We start from the raw sequence: 22436 nt of genomic DNA on the forward strand, positions 1-22436 counted from the left end.
TCTATATGAGTTGTGATTGGAAGCTGGTTTCCCCGGTTTTTGAATGGCGATAACTTTCACTTGTCTCCAGTCAGGTGGAACAATATTTTGCTCAAGAAACTTGTTGAACAATTCCAACAAACGTCTTTTTGCGAGGTTGGGCAGATTCTTCACCAAGTTGAATTTAATTCTGTCCAACCCTGGAGCGTTATTGTTACAAGACAAGAGTGCTATAGAAAATTCCATCATTGAAAATGGGTTATTAATAAAACCATTATTTGGAGGAGATTCCCGTATAATGCTCTGCGTAGGAACAGAATCTGGGCAAACTTTCCTAGCAAAGTCAAATATCCATCGGTTCGAGTATTCATCACTCTCATTGCCCACGGTACGATTCCTCATTCGTCTGGCCGTGTTCCAAAGAGTGCTCATTGAGGTATCTCTTGACAAACCTTCGACAAAATGTCTCCAATAGCTACATTTTTTGGCTCGAAGTATGCTCTTGTACTTGGTTTCTAAAACCATAAGTTTTTCAAAATTCTGAGGAGTTCCTCCTCCCCGTTTTAGAAACGTCTTGCAAGCATTTTGTTTTGCGAGTTTAGCCTCTGAGCACTCTTTGTCCCACCAGGGGTTGGGAGGCCTTCTGTTAGTCGTTGGCCCAGGAAAGCGTTTAGTTTGGGATTGTTCTGCTGCCTCCAGAATCGAACAAATGAAGAAGTCATATTCTTCAAGTGGAGGGAGCTCTTCCATTGAATTCAAAATACTAGAGATACTACTTTGGTATTTAATCCAGTCGATATTTTTTGTCAAATCATATGGAATACTAGCGGAAGTAGCAATGCAATTGCTACTGCTAATTGAGATGATGATTGGTAAATGATCGCTACCGTGTAAATCAGGCAGTATTTTCCAGGTGCAATCTAGTCGAATTGATGTTGAGCAAAGAGATAGATCTAATGCACTTGGGCGTGCCGGAGGTCTTGGGATCCGTGTCATGCTACCCATATTTAATACCGTCATGCTAAAATTGTCACAAATGTTTTGTATTAAAGATGATCTGCTATCATTGTAAACGGAACCCCACATAATACCGTGCGAATTTAAATCCCCCAGAATCAATCGTGGTGCAGGAAGGGCTTCAACCATTTCATTAAGCTGTTACTTGTGCTTTTGGAGGAATATAAACCGAAGCTATGCAAATATCTTTGCCTTTAATGTTTATTTGGCAAGCAACAACTTCTATACTAGAAGTTGAAGGGATGTTTAATCTATAAAAGGAATAGCATTTCTTAATTCCCAAAAGCACTCCACCATACGGAGAGTCTCTATCGAGACGTATAATGTTAAAATCATTAAAATTTAAAGCTATGTTTGAAGTAAGCCATGTTTCGCATAAAGCAAATACATCACATTTTTGACTATGCAATAATATTTTAAATGAATCAAGTTTTGGCATGATGCTTCGACAATTCCACTGCAGGACAGTGATTGTATCATTTGCGGCGGGTGATAAATTATCCATCAAAAGATACAAAACCTGAGACAATTGGCCATTGAGCTGATAACTGCTTCAAAAAGGTTCTAGCTATTGGAAGGAATGCCATTATGAGGGTCTTTAAGGGTTCAGATATATTGAATGCTGAGAAAATCCATTCAACAATTTCCGAAAACTTCAGTAATCCTGTTGGTGGCTGTGAAATGGAGCCCACTGGATTATTATCTTTTTCTGTACTAGATCCTGGATTGGTTTGTGAATTTGACAAACCAGGAGGCACAGTCTTTGGTTTTGACTTTTTTTGTTTAACACGGGGATCTTTTTTTGAAGATGAAATTTTAGGTGTCTTTTTTGGTAATTTGGAGGAAGACTTCTTTCTCTTAACTGACCCTTGGGTAGTGATAAACGAATTACCTTCACTATTTTCGTCATAGTCAGAGTCCTCTGGTTCCTCTAGATTTGAAAACCCGTTTTCGGTTTCCAAAGGGGGGACATCAATGACCGTTTTAAGCATTTCTGCATATGTGCGCTTAGACCGTGCTTTTAAAGAAAGCTTAATTTTGTCTTTGTGCACTTTAAATGCAGTGCATACTGAAATATCATCATGAGGACTATTCCCACAATAAATACATTTTTCAATTTCCTTGTTGCAATCATTATCTTTATGAGGCCCTTCACACTTAATACATTTTGGTTTATTACTACAGTAAGTAGCTGTGTGGCCGAATTTTTTGCAGTTCGTACAATTCATTACATTTGGAACAAAAAGCCGAACAGGGAGGCGAATTTTATCGACATAGACATGGGACGGCAACGCAGACCCGGCAAATGTCACTCGAAACGAGTCTGATGGGCGATAAACTTTTTTTTCCTCTTCATGAACTACTGAGTACAGTTGTTTGCACTCCAGTATTTTCACACCCTCAAGCATAGAGTTCTTGAAACGACCAACACCATGCTTGAGTAAATCATCTACCGAAAGACTCGCTTCGGTAACAACACCGTCAATTTCGACATCTTTGGAGGGTATGTAAACTTTATACTCTTTATTGAAATGTTCCGAAGAGACAATATCATTCGCGTGTTTCAAATTATTTACCACAACACGAATTTTATCGTTATTTACTTTTATGATCTCTTTGATTGAAGAGTATCGTGATGTCAAACCTTTATTAATTTGAAAAATGTTTAATGGCTTTGATATACGTCTAAAAAAGACTATCCAAGGCCCAGAAGAACTCTCCTGATATTTTTTCGTTCGTGGGGGTATCGGATTCATGCTAGGATTTACGTCCATGGATTCATCCATTACATTAAAATTTTTAACTAAACTTTAAAATAAAATTTGAAACCAACACTACACAGTACTCAATCAAAAGGAAAAGAAAAAACTTCTACCTTGAAATTGTTGTCTATCTCCGTTGCACTGCCGTGTAGATCCTCGTTGCTCTAGATGTTCTTGTTGGATGTATCTGGACGTTGATACAATGCTGAAGCTCACTGTAGCGATAGAATATGATGTGATGCTACTGCTACCTGACATCCAGCACCACTCGAATTCCGATTTGCTTTCGTCTTCGCCAGCTGTAACCAGCGCAGGTCACCGGTGTATACCTGCGTGTTGTATGGCAGTGGAAAGACCGAGTTGTCTTGTCTCCTTCTTCCTAGTGCTCCGCACCGATATGCTTCTGCACCGAAGTGCCTTCGCACCGGTGTGCCTTTGCACTCTCCTGCTTCTATGTGCCTTTGCACTCTTCCTCTTCGATGTGCCTTTGCACTCTCCTGCTCAGCACTTGTGGCTGTATATTGCGGCCTGGGTAGAGTTTGGGAAACGCCCTTTGTTGTTTCCTTCACCAGCTTGGCCCAGCACTAGGGCTCTCTTATGCAGCACGACTATACGTTTTAACGGCTGCTGCCAACAGGTTTCTACCTGTAGTTCAACCGTTGTCGTATTTAACGCGTGTAAACCAACCAGCGTTATTAAACTGTACGCTTCTATACACAACCTTCTCGGTTGAACGGCTATTACTGAATCAAGAGGATGTAGTTGGGCAAAGCAGTGCCGGCGAAGGTCACACGATAAGAGTCTGATTGGGGATAAGACTTTGTTCCATCCCCTGCGATCGATACTGAATGCAATCGCTTGCAATCCAGTATCTTGACATTCTTAAGTGAGGGGTCTTTAAAACAACCCGCCCCGTACTTAAGAATATCCTCGCAAGTCAAACTCGCATCGGTGACCACACCGTCGATTTCTACTTCGCGAGCGGGCACGTAGACGCGGTACTCCTGCGTAAAGGGATCCTTTTGAACAAGCTCATTAGCCTGTTTAGAGCTGGTAAACAGGACCCTGAGCTTGTCTGGCCGTATTCTATCAATACTTTTTATAGTATTATATCGCGAAAACAGGTCTCGCGATATTTTTAAAATATTTAAATTTTTTTCTCTTGATTTGGTCCGGAAATAGACCGCGTAAGGCCCGGCCGGTAGTGCGAGCCCATCAGGATAGCTCTTTATGCGGGACATTTTACAGACAAGGGAAGTCTCCATTTGAACATCGGGAGCGGGGGGGCCAGGACTTAAATTAGACATGTCGCGGAACTACTTCCGCGCAGAAACAAGTAATTCGGGGGGAAATATAATGGTCAAAAACGAATAATCGAAGTAACGGTACTTAACTTAAGATCCAACGGGGGACACCAAGCTGGTCTTCGTCGGTCGGCGTATCGCCGCTTTGATGATGTGCAAAAAACCTCCGAGAGGAAAAAGCACACTTATTTATAATCCTCACACAATGGCCGCTTGTTTATAATCCGCACACTTGGCCTTGATCGGCGAAACAATAACCGGCTAACGGTACCGTTTCGATCCACCGCTCACAATAAGGCACTGTTCTATTATATAATGCGAAAAAAACCTCTCAGAGGAAAAAGCACTATTGTCTATCACACAATATCGTTTCAATCGTCCGACCACTTTATCACACACACACAACTGGTTTTCAATGCTTTCGCAGTAAATCCAAATCACGTCCGTTCGCTCGGAAGGTTGAAACGGCAATGTTTTGTAGATAGTTAACTTCGTACGACGGCGAATTTTGCTCGATCGAAGCGTCCTGCGCAGTCCAAAGTAAGCACGATTTCCTGACAATATGCGTCTCTGAATTTCTCTGCTGGTGTCATTATCGGCAGTCACCAGTGAGCCCAAGTACACGAACTCGTCGACCATTTCGATTTCATCACCACCAATCAGAACTCGTAATGGGTGGCTGACGTTATCTTCTCTCGAGCCCCTGCCTTTCATGTACTTTGTCTTTGACACATTGATGTCTAGTCCGATCCGCTTGGCCTCAGCTTTTAGTCCGATGTACGTATCTTCCATCTTCTCAAAGTTGCGTGCTATAATATCAATATCATCAGCGAAACCAAGTAGCTGGACGGACTTTCTGAAAATCGTGCCACTCGTGTCTATCCTCGCTCTTCTTATCACACCCTCCAAAGCAATGTTGAATAGCAGACACGAAAGGCCATCACCTTGCCGTAGCCCTCTGCGAGTTTCGAAGGGACTCGAGTTTATCCCCGATACTCGAACAACGCACATCACTCGATCCATCGTAGCCTTGACCAATCGTATCAGTTTGTCCGGGAATCCGTAGTCGTGCATGATTTTCCATAGCTGTTCTCGATCGATTGTGTCGTAGGCTGATTTGAAATCGATGAATAAGTGATGTGTGGGCACATTGTATTCGCGGCACTTTTGCAACACCTGGCGGATGGCGAACACTTGGTCCGTGGTAGCGCGTTCGCCCATAAATCCTGCCTGATATTGTCCCACGAATTCGTTTGCAATCGGTGAAAGTCGACGGCATAAGATTTGGGAGAGTACCTTGTAGGCGGCGTTCAGCAGAGTTATCGCGCGGTAATTGCAGCAATCCAGCTTATCGCCCTTTTTGTAGATGGGACACACGATTCCTTCCATCCATTCCTCCGGTAAAATCTCGTCCTCCCAGATCTTGGTAACGACCCAGTGCAGTGCTTTCACTAGTGCATTACCACCGTGTTTTAGTAGCTCGCTTGGTAGTTGGTCAACGCCAGCGGCCTTATTATTTTTCAACCGGCTTACCACCTCCTCCACTTCTTGGAGGTCTGGGGCCGGCAGTCTATCGTCCTCCGCACGCGTTCCCAAGTTCGTTACCGCGCCGCTACTTTCGTATTCCGCCACATCGCCATTGAGGTGCTCGTCGAAATATTGCCGCCACCTCTCGATCACCTCACAGTCGTTCGTGAGAAGATCCCCGTTGGTGTCCTTGCACATATCGGCCTGTGGCACATGGCCTCTGCGCGAACGGTTCATTCTCGTAGAACTTCCTTGTGTCATTAGCACGGAACAGCTGTTCCATCGCTTCGCGATCTCGGTCTTCCTGCTGGCGCTTTTTTCTACGGGATACCGAGTTTAGTCTGTTCCGCGCCTGTCTGTATCGCTCCTCGTTTGCTCTCGTCCGGTGTTGCAGCTTGCTCGCCCAAGCTGCATTCTTCTCGGCCACTAACTGTTCACATTCGTCGTCGAACCAGTCGTTCCTCACGTTCGGAGCCGCCGTACCTAGCATTGCTGATGCAGTGCTACCTATGGCAGAACGGATGTCTCTCCAGCCATCTTCAAGAGTAGCTGCACCAAGCTGCTCTTCCGTTGTAGTGCCACTGCCAACTGCTGCGCGTAATCTTGGGCTACTCAGTATCCCGGAGCCGCGCGATGTTAAACCGCGACGTTCGGTTTCGACGTTGGGTAGCCACCGTCGAAAGTTTTGAGCATGCATGCAACCAAGTAGTGGTCCGAATCTATATTCGCACTGCGGTAGGTGCGAACATTGTTGATGTCCGAGAAAAATTTTCCGTCGATCAAAACGTGGTCGATTTGGTTTTCGGTCTGTTGGTCAGGTGATCTCCAGGTGGCTTTGTGGATATCCTTGCGGGGAAAGAAGGTGCTTCTGACTACCATTCCTCGGGAGGCCGCAAAGTTGACACACCGTTGGCCGTTGTTATTCGATGCGGCATGCAGGCTGTTCGGCCCGATTACCGGTCGGTACATTGCCTCCCTTCCTACCTGGGCATTCATATCCCCGATGACAATTTTTACGTCTCTGCGTGGGCAGCCGTCATAGGCTTGTTCCAGCTGCACGTAGAACGCTTCTTTCTCGTCCTCGGGTCTCCCTTCATGTGGGCAGTGCACGTTGATGATGCTGTAATTGAAAAAACGGCCTTTAATTCTCAACTTACACATCCTAGCGTTGATCGGCTGCCACCCAATCACTCGCTGACGCATCTTTCCCAGCACTATAAAGCCAGTTCCCAGCTCGTTCGTTGTGCCACAGCTTTGGTATAAGGTAGCCGCTCGATGTCCGCTTTTCCACACCTTCTGTCCCATCCAACAAAGCTCCTGCAGCGCTACGACGTCGAAGCTGCGAGGATTTAGTTCGTCGTATATTATCCTGTCGCAGCCTGCGAAACCTAGCGACTTGCAGTTCCATGTTCCAAGTTTCCAATCGTAGTCCTTTTTTCGTTGCGTGGGTCTATGCCGATTGTTCCGGGTCGTATTCTCTCCTGTATCATTCGTAATAGGTGTTTTACGGGCGGCTTATTAGGCCTGCGCCAACCCCCTGTCTCGCCGGAGGATCATCGTGCTTGCTCTGTTTAACGTCCCAACTAGCACTAGGACGATACCGTTGGTGGGGTTGCCACCTTGGATTTAGCTGTACGGGATACAGCATTTCATACTCAGCCGCTGGATACCAGAACAGACGCTGTTTGAAGCCGCTCCTAACATGGAGTACAGACGCTCCGACATCCTCTAAAGAGGACCCCCTTCCCTGTCAGCATACGACCAAGGTCCCACCGGGGTTGGTTACCCGATCTTTCCTATGGTTGCTCGTACCCCAGCCGGCACCGCGGGGAGGTAGGGATAGGAGTTACTGGACAAGAGGCTAAGAACCACATAGGGGCCTGAATTGCGCATTGTCCAGTCGTTTACCAACCAAAACTCGATAAACACTTGTCATCATAAATTTCTTCAAATCGAATGAACACAATTTTCCCAAACGCTTTAACCATCAATGATGTTTTCATTGACATTTCGAAGCGACGCGAACAGTTTTCTACTAAAAAAATGTTGATTTTCCATTGCAATTATTGTTTTGCTTTCAGCTCTCTCCGGCATTTGACAGCATATATATATTTGAATATACACAAGTCAAAAACCATATTGGTTGAATCAAAAAGAAATTAGTTGAATCAACTATCGCAAAAATCAAAAACTGCGATAATTTTATGATCGGAGGGTTCTCCGTGCGGACACTAAGAACCCGTCGACGTCAGGACTCGAACATAGGACAACTGGCTTGTTAGTTGATCTCGAGTTATGTCTGTGACATTACCAACTGCCATTGCCGGAATTTTAAATTTTCCTTCGTGAACATTTTACTTAATATAAAATTTTGCGAAAAAGCTACCGTGGAGACTAAACTCGAACCTGTAACTTCTATTATCCGGGGAACTATTTTCGTCAATGAAACTACCTTGTATGTGAAAGTCCACACATAAATTAGCTTAATTGAACAGAAGACTGACTGTACAGACTTAAATTTTATTGCTGAATCTCGGCACAAAAGTTCCGAGATCTGCTCAGCTGAGTGACTGGTTATCGCCTCGGAAAAATGTATAATTACTGAGAATCTTGGTAATCCTTAATTTGTTTCCTATAAATTATTCCAAAAAGAAGCAACTTTGCTGTAGGCTCGGCAGAAGCGACCAGGAATGAATCACGAATTGCCAAGTCATCAGAAATTTTGTAATATTATTGTATGAAATAATTATGACAAAAGCAACAGTTGGGGTTTTTCAATAATGTTCTTTTTTATTCCGAATACATAAAAGCAGACCCCCAAAAGAAAACTTTACGACTGAACACATTTCTCGATAAACATTAGTAAAGGTCCCAAGGATAAATATTAGAGAAGGTCTCAAGTGCAAATCTGCTGCGAAGTCTATTAAAACAGACTGAGTGCAATGTTATATTCATAATGAGCATTTATTTTTGTTTCGATTTAGCAGAAAAATCAATCCGAATGTACGATTGCACGTTCTCTTTCATAATGGATAGAATGGGTAAACTTGTGTGGTGTTTCTAGTTTGATAGTCCGTCCAGTATGACGCACTTGTGATGCTTCTCATTTTGAGTGGCGAAAATTGTGACGTAGTGTGTTTATGTCCACATGTTACTCAATCTCTTTGAACACTAACTCGTTGAGGTCAACCGAATTCGTTGAACTTGTTTAACACTCGACCGAAATCGAGTTATACACAACGACGTCACAATTTATGCCGTGGACATTCACACTAGACTGATTACAGTAAGCTCAAGTGTATTCTTTACAGATTTGAAACAATTGGCTCAAATGATCGGAGGAACAGTGGGGTGAATGAAAAACAGAATGTTATTTTTGTGGATTTGTTGAGAGCAGAAACAGATTGCTATTCGCTTTGAATGTGACTGTAGTCGAGCGATGCACTGCTTTACCCTGTCGATCCCTCACGGACACTCCAACCAATTGAGCTTATTAAGATACGAGCTGTGAGGATAAGATAATGCAAAAAACAATGGAGATCATATCGAGTTAGTAGGTAGATTTGGTTTGCCAATGCAAAATGACCTTTCGGTGTTGTTTTCATTACGGGAAATTATGCAGCACATTTTAGATACTACGACACATTGACTAGTCTTGTTGTTTTTTTGTTCTTATATTCTACGTAGATGGAGCAAAATCGAAAATATTCCTAGGAATAAATTTCCTGTTGCTTGAGTCTCTAATAAAATTCATCACAACTAGAGTTGAAAGTTGGAAATAAATGAAGAGAGTTGCTTTTTTTAAAAACTTTCTTTGATATGTTGGAAGTAGGCCCGTCCGCAGGGGTGGAGAGGTTTGGGTATTTTAAATACCCCCCCCAATTAACAATTCATACTTCGTTCTCAGAATTTGTTTCACAGTGTCAATATTGTGGAAGACAAAATTTTTTTTGCGCCTTCCCCACATTTTGAACCCATGAGACAAGGCCAGAAGCAAGTAAATATCATAGTAAACCATGAGTTCGATTTTGTATTGCGTTGGAGAATGGAAAATAGACACAGTTCTGCATTTAGTTTTGCAATATGTATCAAATCTGAAAATCCGCATGGACGAATACAAATCAGTACAACGGTGAATAAAAAAAATGAACACATTCTAGATGACAGACTGATGCTTTTGATAGGGTAACGTGGCACCATCATGACATATGCGAGTGCAGTCCCAACTGATGGAATATTCGAAATGACCGTTAAAATGATTAAAGAATCCAATTTGAGTGTCCTGTCTGTTAGTCTGTGGTATTATTCTGCTTAGGTGAGAAGTGTCCGAAAATCCAAAATGATTGCAAAAGTTTTTCAAAACTTCGAAACAGCATTAAATGAATATAAGCGACCTAAACTTCATTATGATCATCATATTACTAATAAGTTTTTTTCTATGGATTGTGAAAACATTTGCAATTGAAAATAACATAACAAACATATTCATCTTTGCTCCAGTAGTCATCTCATATACTCGAACTATAAGTTAGAGTGAGATGTGTTGTCTCTGCTCAATTCATTGACTCTAAGGGTAAGATGAATATAGGTGCATTCGCTTCCAGTTTTCGCGTGGCTATAACAGTAGTATCGCACTATTATTGAACTATTTTTTTTCAGTGGTATTGCTTCTTAAAGCCGAAGCGAGGACATTGTTATCACCATTCGTTGATTGAAAGTCGAGCAATCCGCAAAATAACGTGGCGAATCTACTAATTAGATAATTAGTGGTTCAACAACAATATTAGTTCGACATCTTCGATTTGAATTTTAAATCTCGCGGCATCTCACAACCACTGTGTCACGAAACATTGTTCATAAAGTTATGTATCAGGTGTACAACTTTACTTCCGCCGTTTTCCGATAGGCTGTACCGGCAGAGGCTGGTCAAAATACATAGATGATAATAACAGGTGATTTTTTAAGAGCTTGAGAACTTTTTTAAACAATAAAACGCATAAAATTTGCAAAATCTCATCGGTTCTTTATTTTAAACGTTAGATTGGTACATGACATTTACTTTTTGAAGATAATTTCATTTAAATGTTGACCGCGGCTGCGTCTTAGGTGGTCCATTCGGAAAGTCCAATTTTGGGCAACTTTTTCGAGCATTTCGGCCGGAATAGCCCGAATTTCTTCGGAAATGTTGTCTTCCAAAGCTGGAATAGTTACTGGCTTATTTCTGTAGACTTTAGACTTGACGTAGCCCCACAAAAATAGTCTAAAGGCGTCAAATCGCATGATCTTGGTGGCCAACTTACCGGTCCATTTCTTGAGATGAATTGTTCTCCGAAGTTTTCCCTCAAAATGGCTATAGAATCGCGAGCTGTGTGGCATGTAGCGCCATCTTGTTGAAACCACATGTCAACCAAGTTCAGTTCTTCCATTTTTGGCAACAAAAAGTTTGTTAGCATCGAACGATAGCGATCGCCATTCACTGTAACGTTGCGTCCAACAGCATCTTTGAAAAAATACGGTCCAATGATTCCACCAGCGTACAAACCACACCAAACAGTGCATTTTTCGGGATGCATGGGCAGTTCTTGAACGGCTTCTGGTTGCTCTTCACTCCAAATGCGGCAATTTTGCTTATTTACGTAGCCATTCAACCAGAAATGAGCCTCATCGCTGAACAAAATTTGTCGATAAAAAAGCGGATTTTCCGAATGGACCACCTAAGACGCAGCCGCGGTCAACATTTAAATGAAATTATCTTCAAAAAGTAAATGTCATGTACCAATCTAACGTTTAAAATAAAGAACCGATGAGATTTTGCAAATTTTATGCGTTCTATTGTTTAAAAAAGTTCTCAAGCTCTTAAAAAATCACCCTGTACCTTTAAAGTAAGTATGTACAGTGCCTAAAGAATTGTCATCGCCGTTTCAGTGACAGTTGTTCTTGTTTTCGTATTATTCACGCTCGAAAATGTCTGTTTATGTGCCCAATTCTCGCCATTTGCGGGAAGTTTTACTTTTCTGTTACAATTCGAATAAAAATGCAGCTGAAGCGCATCGAATGCTCTCAGAAACTTACGGTGATGCTGCTCTGAGTAAAAGAACGTGTCGGGAGTGGTTTCAAAGTTTTAAAAAATGGTGATTTCGATGTCGAAGACAAACATGGAGGTGGAAAAGAAAAAACCCAAAGATGAACAACTAGAAGCATTGCTTGATGAAGATTTGTGCTAAACCCAAGAAGAGCTTGCCGAATCGTTGGGAGTGAGTCAGCAAGCCATTTCAAAACGTCTCAAGGCCCTGTCATGATTCAGAAAGAAGGAAAATGGGTGCCGTACGACTTGAAACCGAAGGACATCGAGCGCCGTCTATTTGTATGTGAGCAACTGCTTCAAAGACAAAATCGTAAGGAGTTTTTACATCGAATCGTAACCGGTAATGAAAAGTGGGTTCGATACGATAATCCTAAACGCAGAAAATCATGGGAGCACGGGTATGCTACTTCGTCGAAGGCATAACCGAATATTCACGGCGCCAAGGTTATGATTTGTGTTTGGTGGGATCAGCTCGGTGTGATTTACTACGAGCTCTTGAAACCGGGTGAAACCATCACAGGAGATCGCTACCGAACGCAACTAAAAAAGGTCCCACGACAACCTTTTCTCATGTCTATTTAAGCTAAAAACCAAAATCGGTACTTATCTGTGTGATCCGTGAATTATCGGTATTTTGGGAGAACATATCTGTATTGTGATATAGAGGTAAAAATCTGTATAAATACCGAGAAATCGGTATACCTGGCAACGTTGGTACTAGTTTTCAGTTTTGTTTTATTATGATTACATGGCTACTTTGATGGAAAACTGCTGTTGTTGAACAGCTCGTCAATTGACATAGTCGAAAAGTGAAGGAAAATGCTAGCAGGGTTGTGCTTTACTGACAATTATATCATGTTATTTCGGGAAAACATGTTTTAATGTGACGTTTATGAATATGAAATAACGCAAAAGTAAAACATGTTATTTCGCTTAAAACATGAAATGGGAGTTATAACATGTTTTAACTCATAGTGTGAACATAGTATAACTGTCATTTTTGTTTTTCGATTAGCAGAAACGATGGTTGAAACAACTAATTTAACTGTTTGAAAAAAAATGCTGTCAATTAGTGAGGACGCATACCTTTCAATTTCAACAAATATTTTAGTTGAAATAACTGGTGTTGTTATTGAAACAAAATTCTGTTAGTTGAAAAATAAATCGGCTTTATTTGTTTTAGACATTGCAAATAGTTGAATCAACTCGAACAATGTTATTGATTTGCGAAAATAATCAAAATATACCTACTGATACTCGTCATGATCTATTTGAAATAAGTTCGGTATGTTGACATGTAATCTCATTAGGGCTGGGAAAACCACCGACCACTGCTGATTTTAAGTGATCATAACCAAGGAATAAATTATCATTACGAAATCAGAACTGATCTGATCTCTAAGTGATTTTGATTTTTGTATGATCATGATCATGTCAAGTCGAGATCAGTAAAGATCTAAATTCTAAAAAAATACTTCTGATTCGATCGGAAATGATTGATGTAGAAAAACGTTTTCAATCAGCAATAGTGCCCGGAGGGGTGAGTAAATTAGCGAAATTATTAAATTCACCTAAAATGAGTATTGAAAGATGATGCCTTCAAACGGTTGAACTAAAGTTATGCACTGATAATTTTAGTCAATTTATATGAGCTTGGGTGCATCAACCGCTGGGAATTGGAATTTTGCGACGGCAATTCAAACGCGCCATTCAATCGCAGCGCGTTCTGTGTGTTTGAAACCCTTCGCTCCTGTTACTTTTATAAATTAAATTCATGTCAAAAAACGTTTTATTGCTAATGCATGAACATCATCATCGGTATCAAACAGCTCTAAATAAAACAATCTGCTGGAAGTAAATCAATGATCGAATTTGAAGCATAAAATTTTTGCGCATACCTGAAAGATTACGAGATGATCATTCATTAACATTTTCTAATTTGTCACCAAATCTTTTTCATCTTAATCAAGATTAACTTTATCACAAGACCGCTGTTAGATAAACACTTGTTATGGAATCATAAATTTCTCAAATCAAATGAACACAATTTCACCAAACGCTTTAATCATCGATGTTGTTTTCATTGACATTTTGAAGCGACGCGAACAGATTTCAACTAAAAAAGTTGTTGGTTTTGCATTGCGATTATTGTTTTGCTTTCAACTGTCTCCGGCATTTGACAGCATTCAAAATAACATATTTTTCAACTACTTGAATATATGCAAATCAAAAACCATATTGGTTGAATCAAAAAGAAATTAGTTAAATCAACTATCGCAAAAATCAAAAACTGAGATATCGCAATTTTATGATCGAAGGGTTCTCCGTGTGGAAACGCTGAAATGGGAAGTCTTGCCCCACACGCCGTATTCCCCAGATGTCGCCCCTCCTGACTTCCACCTATTCTGTTCGATGGCACACGGCCTGGCAGATCAACATTTTCAATCCTTCGAAGAGTTGGAAAAATGGATTGCTTCATGGAAAGCGTCAAAAGAGGACTCCTTTTTTTCGAGCCGGGATCCGAAAATTGCCGGAAAGGTGGGAGAAAGTTGTTGACGGACAATACTTTGAATAATACATCTGTAAGCACTTTATCGCAATAAAGCTTTTAATTTTGGAAAAAAACGGCGGAAGCAAAGTTGTACACCTCATATTTTCGTGATTACAATGTACTGTATAGTAAAGACTGTCCCCGAAAGTATGGACGCAACCAAAAACCGCTGCCATTTCGCAATGGTTCAGAATCTGTCAATTTTTATGGCAGCGTCCTGTTGTTTACACTCTTCTCTAACCACTTGTGCAGTTGTTTATTCGTTTTCATTAGTTTGTTTCGAAATGCGTGGACTTTCAGCAGAACAACGTCGAAAAATTTTGTACAAATAGTGCACAGAACGCGGACAGAACCGTCACTGAGAAAGATAGCAAAAATGGAAGGAGTAAGTGAAAAGGCCGTGCGAAATGCAATCAGGAAGTTCGGTGAGGATAACACCTTTGACGATAAACCGAAAACGGGTCGAAAAAAGGTCCTGCTAACCCTCAGTTGGATAAACGTATACTGATGGCGTACAAAAGAAGGAGGTTTCAGTTCGGGAGGTGGCCAAAAAAGTAGGCACTTTGAAGTCAAATGTTCATCGTGTTAAAGAACGTTTGAATCTTCGAAAGCTGCAAATTTGAACTGCATAATCATGGACGACGAAACCTATGTGAAACTCGATTACAAATCCTTGCCGGGACCACAATATTATGCGGTTCGAGAAGGGCAAGTGTTAAACCAGTCCGAGACATCGATTGAAGTCGAAAAATTTGGTAAGAAAGCTATGGTCCGGCAAGCAATTTGTAGCTGCGGTAAGATTTCGAAACCCTTCATCACCACTGCTTCAATGAACAGCGAAATATACATCAAGGAATGTTCACAAAAACGACTTCTACCCATGATTCGAAGCCACAAGGCTCCTGCTGTCTTCTGGCCAGATCTTGTTTCTTGCCACTACCCGAAATCAACGGTAGAATGGTATACTACCAAAAATGTCACTTTCGTCCCAAAAGACATGAATCCACCAAATTGCCCACAACTTCGACCAATTGAGGAATTTTGGGCATTAACAAAGGCACATCTTAGGAAACATGTCTCGGCAGCCGAAACCATTCAACAGTTCGAGAAAGGTTTAAAAAAAGTGTCAAAACTTGTCGCCAAGAAGTCTGTACGGAATTTAATGAGGAACGTTCACAAGAAGGTGCGTCATCTACTCTACAATGGCTAAGTAGCAAATGTTAAGAATAATATTCTGTTGTTGTAGTCTAATATCTATTATCAATATATTGAATAAAATTTGAATATCTAACGCTTGTGAATTATTTACAGCGAAATCAAAGTGCATCCATACTTTCTGGGACAGTCTTTAAAAGGTGTTTTTTAAGGAGCTTGCCTATTTGAAATTAAAATAAAACACATGCCAAATTTTGGAATGGCCATTTTTTTATTTACTAGAAGTAGTTCCTTGGCATTTAACATTTAAATATGATTTCGGGCATATGTCCGTCACGACTATTTTTCACAAAGGTCCATCTCGAGGACCAATTTTCGACCACTTTTCCAAGCATTTGAGGGCGTATTTCAGCAATGATACGTTGAATACTGGTTTTCAATGCATAAGTCGTTTCTGGTTTATCCACATAAACCAATGACTTCACGTATACTCACAAAAAAATCGACTGACGTCAAATCACACGAACGCGGAGGCCAATTCACTAGAAATGATCAAAATTGATATTTCTTCCAAAAAGTCAGGCTTAACATTTGTTTGAGAAAATATTATTGCTTAAAGAGATTGTTTTAAACTCCACCGTTCATGCCACTTCGATAAACTGGTTGCACTGCATATATAAATTCGGTGGTGTCAGCAGGTGTAATACCGACTGCATTATATGAGTGTTAGTGTTCCGAAAACAAAGCATCACACCATCAAAGTTTTCAGCAGATAGCTAATACCAACCTGTATTATAAAATTATTGTGAAGGCTTGTCGTGAAGTGTGAGATTGTTCGTGAATTTGTTTTTTTTAATCTGCGTTAAACATCATTACAATATTAAATGCTTTAGTTATGTAGTAAAATGAATATAGCGTAAAATTGTTATATCGCATACCTAGTTTAATATGGATTTCACAATAACACGCCGCTTTTATATTATAAGTACAAGGTGATCATTTTGGATACATTAATTTTCCGAAGATCGACGACTATTATTGCCTAAAACCTTCACCTACATCTCTAAACAAACTAAAATTGCATCCATTGATAGGATTGATATCAATGGATGCAATTTTAGTTTATTGGAATATTTGTAAATTCATTTATTCGTACAATCTGCATATTTGTGGTGTTGGAAATAGATCTATGACATATGTACCAAATAAAAAGAACGTAGTATACAAGTTACCAACACGAGTAAACTAATTGCGTTGAAATATCATATCAACAACCACAAATGAATAATCGTTATCCATACTTACTATGCATGTATTTAGTCTTAGCGAAACAACGCGATAATCATTTATGCGTTAAAATTATTTTTCGCATGTCGTATGCGTAGAAATACGTTTATTTTTATCAAAACCATGGGTCTCCATCGAAAAAGTAAGTATGCTATGTCACCGTTCTTACACCGGATTTTGGATTGCAATTCTTAATACCGTTTTGAAAATGACAAGATTAAGAATTAGGAAGCACAATATGACAACACTTCCATTTTCCCAACTGGCCTCTGTTTGATCCGCATTTTTCACCTCATCTACGAACGGTTGACGACTTTCTTCAATTGATATAAGCGTCGCGCCGGTTAGTCGGGCGGTCGACTAACAGCACAGTTGGTGGTATTGATGGTAAGTAGATAAATGATTCACGGAATTCATTGAATCGATGATGGCTGATGACGCACTTTGGTTACGAACGTGCGAGAAAAACAACGAAACTAACCTCCATGTGAGTTTTTTTGGGGATGTTTGCCGTCGATCGTTCTTCAAGCGTTGGGTGATGAGAGATATATTTCACTACTACCAATGAATATATCCTTCGTCGTCACTCGTTTGCTTGAGGCGAGTTCATTCAGGGAAATGACGCGTAGCGGTAACTGTTTTACCGTTCCCAGTATCTGGGTGTCTGACAGATTCATTAGCTGTCATGAATCACGTTTCGCCTGATCGATTACACGATTGCCAAGAGGTGAATGTAAGGTAAGGTTATTTCCTTGAGCGCAGTTTTGTTCGATGTTTATCCACATTTCAAATGTGGTTGTAAATATACTTATAGGTAAAACATGTATCACTTAGTTGATGGCGTGGTTTCAGCGTTGCTGGTTCGTTGCTCGTTAATGCAAACTGTTGTGGTCAGGTGTTTCAGATTGTTTTCAAAAATGCGAGATAAAGTGTTGCGTTTTCATCGAGGGTGTTCAAAATTAATATTCATGTTCACAGATTCATAAAATCTTAATGAAAAAATTTCTAGCACTGGCGGAGGAGAGCTTACCACACAATCTGTTGTCAAAGCACCACCAGAGCCAATGACTGGAAACGCTATTCAAAACAATAGTAAGTCTAGGTATCAAGTGATTCGAGCTTCAAAACTCTTAATAATGATACTTTATCAGAAGATCGCATTATCCCGTGCTTACTCGTAACTTGGGATACATTCTACCAATGGACCCAGCATTATAACAGCTAAGGTTGACCACTAGCTGTTGGTTTGTGATAGCTGCTGTGGTGTTCTCAATTTTGAGCACTTTAACAACGAAATCGAAACTTTAAAAAATGTTATATGTTACAGCACTTAAAAATATTCCAGAATGCATGAAACATGTATTATATCATTTGTAATAAAGAGTTATTTTCGACGCTCGAATATATCCCAGAAGACGTAAATTGGTAAGATTTTTTCTCAGTGGCATTGTGACTTCACAATGCTAATCCAAAATACGATACACTTTTCCTAAGTGTCTGGAGACTAGTACATAGCGCGCAGTTGTGCTTGTCTCCAGAAGTCCAGACTCCAGACAACAGACAACTTAAAAATAATTTACAACTGAAAAAAATATTACGAAATGTTTTATTTGTTCATTTGTATACTAGTTATTACGATCAAATTGATAATGTGGACATGAGCATTCACGTTATTGAATATTTGAAGTAAAATTCCTATTTATTAGTACGAGTAGGGGAAGGTGTTCGGTTGCCGGCACCCCACCATATCTTTTGGCAGAAAGCAGATAGCGTCATTCCGACAAATGCCATGTGTGTGTGTAATAGCAGCACGTTCTTTTTGTGCCGAATACCGAAGCAAACAGACAGCTTTTGCCTGTGTTCAAAACAAATTTTAATTGCGTGAAAATCAACACAAAAGTTTTTTCTGACTTTTTTTATAGTATCATAAATTGAAGAGCATCAATCGAAAAGGTGAGTGGATTGAATATTTATGAGGTGAAATCGATCTATTTCGCAATTTAATACCGGATGCTATCAAAATTTTCGCAACCAAAGATTTGTTTTGTCATTTTCAAAATGTATACCGATTTCGGTTACCGGTACCCCAAGGTGTTTGGCACCCCATTTTTTTCGACGAATCGTGAAAAATTGTTAATGATATGCAGGCTGCTGTCGAGACAAAGCAAGCCAAAGTTTTGGCCAAACATCTAGCTGCTCATACAGCAGATGCTCCGGCTTAGAAAAAACGTAGAATACCGGCCAAATCAACACCAAAGGCGCCACCATCCAAATCATCGGCCAAGAGAGCCAAGGCGAAGTCACCGGACAATGAAGACTTTTGTCCAAAACGCCTCCGAAAAGAAAAAAATCCGGTTTTTCTTTGAATAACTGCATTCTTTACTTATATTTTTCCGAAACTTCTTGGGGTGCCGGAAACCGAACATCTTTTTTGAAATTGCCAAAATTTATCACTTTACTAAATTGATAATAAGTTTGTTTTCAATCAAATGAATCAACTTATTTTCTTAATCAGTAGAAACTTTAGCTTTCTATTGATGTATAGATGTTCGCATAATGTGCACTAAGTCAGAAGTTATGAGCTTAAAATAAAAGGGTATCGGTAACCGAACATCCCTTATGTATTATGAGTATGTCAAAAGTACGGTACTTTTTGACAACTGGATGAAATACTGCCCATGTCCATATTGCAGGTCATTGAAATAAATGGGTCAAATAATATGCATAAATGATTGAAAAATTATTGAGTGATTTTAGGAACGGATTTTACATAAATCATCAGAATTAGTGCCTAACCGAATACATAGTTTGCCTGTTTGTCCAGCTTGAGAAAGTTTTAATTTTTTTTGTCGTGAATACGACTTCCTTTACTACGGGGCGCCTTTCCAAAATTTACCCTGTACAAAAATGGGTAGCAATTAATCATGAATATCTCTTGTTGTACTTAAGGGGCGGGTAGGGTCTAACACTTTTGAAAAATCATTTATTATTTTCTTTATATTTTCTTATAGTGACACATTTCAAGAATATTCTGTGAAATTTTCAAGCCTATCGGAACAAAACTCTGGAAGTTATGGACCTTTATCTATGGCTATCTCATTCTGCGAAGAAGCAAGAGCTCGGCTCACAGGCCCAGGATTTCTACTTCGATTGACTTCAAAATTTGACAAAACATTCTTGAAATGTTTCATTATAATAAATTATAAAAGAAAAAAGTACAGGTGTGTAATGTCAGAGATATAACTGGATGTCGTGAATACGAATAAAACTGACACTCTTTCTTTATACTTCCGAATATCAATTAGTTGATCGATTGTTTGAAATGCTCAAGTTTTGCCCTAGAATTTGAAACGATACACCTAAACTACAGTACAGATAGGTTACATTAAACATTCTGAAATAAATATTACGAAATAACCAGTATAGTTCTTTATGATAAAATAATTATGGTTCTGAAAATAACCTTTTATGAAGGCGTTCGTGATGGAGAGTGACGAGTTGAGTTCGAGTTCGGATGGATGCCGCTGACTTCCGTGATCTATTTCCAAGCTGACCTGTTGTCCGTTGTGCGATACTGATATGTGTTCTGTTGGAGTATCCTGCTTCTTCCGCTTGAGGTAACAAGCTTTATGTTTCGCCTGGAGATGCCTCGATCGAGCCATAATCAACACGTTGACAACGACATCGAAATGAATGGCTTCTGAGTCGGTGCAATGCATTTTATATAAAAAAAATCAGCAGAAAGTTCTACTACAAACTACAACTGATTGAAAAATGGGCCGTATACAATATAGTAAGTAAAATTTCGCATAATTCTTCGGGAATAAAATTATGGTTCTAAATGGCACCTTAGAGAATTTTGATGTCGATTATTTCATTTCGCATTTCAATATTTCAGTAAAAGAAACAATCAAATTGCTGTACGGGATTAATTTCTGGCATCCCAGAATGGCCAAGTTGTATAATTCTCTAAGATATTAAACACTTATTGAATATAAATGATTTTAAACATTGTTGCGAATTTAGCACTGTGAAAATTGCAAAAAAAAGCTAATCAAATTATCTTAGATTTGCCCTATACTGCTAATTTTAATTTTCGATTTACAAAGAAGCAATCTTTATAGTTCTTTAGGTAACATTCAGAGCCATTAGAAGGGCTGATTTTATATAATGTTGTCTACTTTTCGTTTTCTTTCTCTCCAATGCAAACGATTAGCAGCGGATCCCCTTTTATAACGTTCAGTTGAAGATATGAACCTGACTACCTCAAAATAGCCGTCCTTGCGCGAAAAATCCAAGCGTAAGTAAAGAGTTTTCCGCGTTGTTTTCAAATTTGGAGAAAACCTAATTTTTGTGTTGTTTGTGGTTATCTCACACTGGTCAAAATATTATCCTAAATTCCAGATCATATTTTTTATGAAACAGTGAAAGAATTCTGTTCCTACCATTAATACAAGTCGAGATATTCACGATTAAGTTCTGCCCATTCTTCCATATGGCTAATTTTAAAAAGGCGCCCCATAGTGAAGTAAGTCGTATTCACGGCAAAAAATAATTTTTTGAAAGTGTTAGGTCCTACGGGCTTCCTGGAGTAATAAATTGTTTCCATTGATTTTATAGACAAAAAACTTTAAACGCGTTTTTCTCGAAAGTAGGTTTTGAAAGTCCGTGTCCATCGTCATTCAAATACTACTGCACCAATTTATCAAATTTTGTTCACACTTTCTACATATAAAAACCAGACCCCTACGTTTTCCTTTTGGTTGTTTGTTACTTTTAGCTGTAAGACTGCGAATTTTTTCGTGAAAAATCGTAGTTTCCACTTTGAAAAACTACCAAAAATTCAAAAAATTAAAAAAAATATCAAATAGAAACGTTGGGGTCTAGAAAAACTTTTTTGCTGTTTTGATTTGTTCACTTCTGATTAGTCTGCGCTGAGATACAGTGGACCCCGTAAATCATGATTTTTAAGAAAATTCAAAAAGACCTCTTCACAGACTTGTTTCTCAATATTTTTCCACGAAAAAATTACAAAATGTTCGAATGATGCTTTTCATCATGCAAAACATTTGAATTTATTTTGTTGAACGAGAATTCTGGGAAAATTCGCAAAAATTATGATTTTTTCATCGTTTTGATCTAATTCAATTTTTTCAATTCTGGTTTCGATTTAAAACGTTTCATTCTTGTTTCAGGAGTTCACTACTTTTGTCAAAGAGGAGTTGGCCCCAACAATTCTATGACATTTACCATTTACATGTACATCTAAGATCATTAGAGGCATAGCATACGTAAATATTCCAATAAATTTTTCAAATAACTTTCATTCACTTTGCTATTTCTAAGCAATCCGAAAATACATCATACTTAATTCCTGAATTTTTTGAAAATGGATAATTTTCTACCCATTTTCGGTTCGTTCGCTCATATAAAACTGGGTAATTGACCACCCAATTGACACATATATGACACATATTTACTTTATCCAACCTCGGCGAATGACCGTAAGGTTAAAACCGATGGTAAGTAAAGCAACATAATAATAATAATAATACTTTATCCACTATTTAAAAAAAATATATCAACCCACTAAATGAATTTTCCCAGTTTTGTCGGAAATGGGTCGAATAATCTCTATAAATGAGTATTTATTTTAATCGTCGCCCGCTGAGAATGTTTTGCTACTTCCAAGAATTCAGAATGTAATTTCAATCGGTGAAAGGTAATAGATTTGCTGGAAAAACCAACTTTCGAAAGGAGTCTCAGAG

The 22436-nt window shown here is 39.4% G+C and overlaps 1 protein-coding gene and 1 long non-coding RNA gene across 4 annotated transcripts in view; one reads left to right on the top strand and one right to left on the bottom strand.

Annotated features, from left to right (window-relative positions):
- LOC131435350 (trehalase) overlaps positions 1 to 22436 on the bottom strand; it is a 130289-nt gene that overhangs the window by 105919 nt on the left and 1934 nt on the right. The window lies entirely within an intron of this gene.
- On the top strand, positions 17383 to 22188 carry LOC131435355 (uncharacterized). Its single transcript, XR_009230483.1, has 3 exons — positions 17383 to 17760; positions 20143 to 20461; positions 21864 to 22188. It is a non-coding gene; the product is annotated as an uncharacterized LOC131435355 (long non-coding RNA).

The sequence above is a fragment of the Malaya genurostris genome, chromosome 3 (assembly GCF_030247185.1).
Source record: "Malaya genurostris strain Urasoe2022 chromosome 3, Malgen_1.1, whole genome shotgun sequence".
NCBI classification, from domain to species: domain Eukaryota; kingdom Metazoa; phylum Arthropoda; class Insecta; order Diptera; family Culicidae; genus Malaya; species Malaya genurostris.